General features: G+C 45.7%; 1 long non-coding RNA gene across 1 annotated transcript; it reads right to left on the reverse strand.

Moving 5' to 3' along the window:
• On the reverse strand, window positions 1-1930 carry LOC118164709. Its single transcript, XR_004749626.1, has 2 exons — window positions 1219-1930; window positions 1-179 (listed from the first exon to the last, which is right to left on the reverse strand). It is a non-coding gene; the product is annotated as an uncharacterized LOC118164709 (long non-coding RNA).
• Between the last annotated feature and the right edge of the window lie 1537 nt (window positions 1931-3467).

Here is a 3467-nt window from a genome sequence, read left to right on the forward strand (position 1 = left end):
AAAATTAACATATAATGCCAGGTCTGTTTGCAGATATCTGTAGGCTCCTGGTGAAATAAATGTAACTAAATCAAATGATATCAGCTGCTGCTGAAACCTCGGGTGATGAGACAGCACAGTACCCCCTGAATGCTACAGCTCAGCTGCAATGACTCCAAAGGCCTCTTTAGTCTGGACACCTGTAGTGGGTTTACGTGGCAAGGTTTTGGTAGCAGGGGACCATAGGGGTGGCTTCTGTGAGAAGGATCTAGAAGCTGCCCCATGTTTGGTAAGGGCCCCACTGCTGACCAGAGCTGAGCCAGTAAGTGATGTTGTTTTGTGCCTCTGTGAAAGCATATTTAAGACAGGGAAAAAAAACGCTGGGCCACACAGCAGCTGGGAGAGTGAGAGGAGTGAGGAACAGCCTTGCAGGCGCCAAGGTCAGTTGAGAAGGAGGGGGAGAGGTGCTCCAGGCGCCGGAGCAGAAGTCCCCTGCGGCCTGTGGTGACCACTATGGTGAAGCAGGCTGTCCCCCTGCAGCCCATGGAGTACCACGATGGAGCAACGTTCTGTGCTGCAGCCTGTGGAGGAGACCACGGTGGAGCAGGTCACCTACACTGACAGAGACTGCGGCCTGTGGAAAACCCCTGCTGGAGGAGATTCCGGGCCGGACCTGTAGGTCGTGGAGAGGAGACCACACAGCAGGTTACCAGGCAGGAGCTGCTGCCCGTGGGGGACCCAGGTTGGAGCAGTTTGCTCCCGACGGATGGACCCCGTGGTACGGAGCCATATCTGGAGCAGTTCTTGAAGAGCTGCTGCCTGTGGGAAGCCCACGCCGGATCAGTTCAGCAAGGACTGCATCCCGTGGGAGGGACCCCACAGCACAGGGGATTAGAGTGACCGAGAAGGAGCGGCGGCGAAGAATTGCTATAGACTGACCATAACCACCATTCCCTCGTTCCCCTGCACCACTCGGGGGTAGGAGGTAGAAGAGGGTGGATGGGGGGGGAAGGTGCTTTTAGTTTCTTTCCTTTGTTTCTTAAGGCAATAAATCTTACTATCTCCCTATGCTGAGTCTGTTTTGCCTGTCACAATAATTACTGCGCGATCTCCTCGTCCTTATCTCAACCCTTGAGCCCCTTTCATCGTATTTTCTCCCTGTTCCTCTTTGAGGAGGGGGAGTGAGAGAGTGGTTGTGGTGGAGCTCGGCTGCCCACCCGAGTAAAACCACTGCAACACCCACAGCATGGGCCTGAATTGTACTGGATAGTTTCACATGTGCAAGTAGAAGCACAACCTGAATCAGCCTGCAAGTCGTGCCACAAGGTGAGCCAAGAAGTCATTGCACCACTCAGACAAATATGCACCAAGAACCATGTCCTGCCGGTGTTCATAAAACCCCATTTATGGGCTTTCAGGGAGAGGCAGAATGCCCCTGACCTGGTGCTGAGTGACCTGATGCTCAGCGTGGTTCATGCCGAGTCTGGAGGAAGGCAGGCCAGCTCACAGGCTCAGGCTGGGGCACGTGGGCACAGCGTAGTGCTGTTGTCGGGCAAGATGCTGCTTTGAGCTCATTTTTGCTTTTCAGGTATTGTGCACATTCAGAGAGAATATTAAAACAGATAATGAACAGTACAGATCACCGCGATGGTGCTGCTATAACACAATGCCAAAAATCTTTTTCTTTTATGTTCACAAAAGCCGTTCTTGCTAGTGTTAGTGCTGTGCAGAGCTGTCACACATTACTTGCCTTGCTAAGCCTGATATGTGTTACAGTGTTGAGGGGGGAAAAAACACCATAGCATTTTGATTTAAGATTTAAAAGTGACAGCCTATCAGACAAGCTTGACACATGATTAAACATCTAACTGTTCTTCACGTGGCATTCAGACTGGTGGCACAGGATGAAGGCTTTTCGTTTTGGACGTTCTGCCAGACTGTGTTGTGCGACTCTCCCCAGGGAAACAGCTCAGAATGCCAAAGGAAAATTAACTTGGTTCTTTTGGATCTGAGCCCACATGTGCCAGACGTGCCATACTGGAGACTGCATGAGGACAAAATAAGACAAGTATGGATTTGGGAGAAAAAGATGGCATGCCATGGACAATACCATGTCACATATATAACATATTACTTGGAATATCTTCTTCAGCATTTACTTTAAACTTAAGTGATTAAAGAGACCCTCTTCTGAACAACTTTAAAATGAGTGCACATTTTCCTCCCCTAAGTGGATTTCTTCCCCTCCACCCCCAAGGTACAGTACTGCAGAGTCCCTTCAAGCAAAGCTCTGTAATTGCAACTGCTTTATTGCCAGAGTAAGGGGTTTCATTCAATCAGGGAGGGAAACGCAAATCTTCTGGCCCCAAGCTTTAAGGGGATTCATTACTGTGCAAAACAGCTGATGAAGCAAGTCTCAAAAATGGCTTTCACTCCCAATATCGCCTCATTAGTAGCACAAACTGTGATGCTAGAAAATTCAAATGAATTCAAGCCAACCAACCCTCTTAATGGTGCCAGGCATAGTTTCTCTTGTTAAATAATATATCTTCCTCAGTCACAGCAGAACATCTTACCTACTTTCAAGCTTTATAAAAAAAGCAGTATTTGCGTAATCCCCATCATCTCAAAGAACATATTTAATATCAGCTGCAGGAAAGGGGTCACTCTCATTGCTGGTAGTTTCCACCAGCAAAGTGGATATAACTTAATTCTACCTAAAACAAGCAGTGCAATATATTATATATTACCACACATATATGGTGTGCGTGTATGTGTATGTATCTCTCTCCAAATACAACACCAGACACTCAGAAAGACTCCACAAATACTCATGTATCATTTTAAAGTGAATTACTTTAAACCATGTAGCAGCTGCTTTATCTCCAAACCCACCATTTATTTAACACACTTACCTTGAAAAAAAAAAATCCTCAGGTTAACATTACTTACCCAAATTATTGATTTAAAGCTCAAAATCGAGAAATCCCCTATATGAAAAAGTGTGCTAACACCTGAAGATGACAAGTAGAATATTTCATGAAGTGGAAGGTGAATATCTACCCCATTTTACGTAGTGTCTGAAATGACTTAATGCATTTCCATTTGCCAGTGCTTGTAGTTAATAGACAAAGGTCAGAACAAACAAACAAAAAAATATCAAACATGACACATGAAAAAAAAACCTTCTCAACAGTCTCTGAAGATCCAGTCTACTCCAGATAAGCAACCCAAATGGATGAACAGCTCTGTACCTCTTGTTCCAGCTCTGATAATTCCAAGTACACATCTTGTCCACTTAGTGTCAGCAGATTTCTTTTTCTCCATGACATCTTGTAGCAGTGAATTTCTTCAGATTCATCAGTCCATGTCTGGGAAAAGCATTTGCTTCCCCTTATCAATCTTTTGCTCCTAGTGAATATTGCCTTCTTCACTGTCCAAATACTCAGAAGAGAAACTCTAGTTTCTCTAGATCATGTATTTTATAT

This window comes from Oxyura jamaicensis, chromosome 3, assembly GCF_011077185.1.
Source record: "Oxyura jamaicensis isolate SHBP4307 breed ruddy duck chromosome 3, BPBGC_Ojam_1.0, whole genome shotgun sequence".
NCBI classification, from domain to species: domain Eukaryota; kingdom Metazoa; phylum Chordata; class Aves; order Anseriformes; family Anatidae; genus Oxyura; species Oxyura jamaicensis.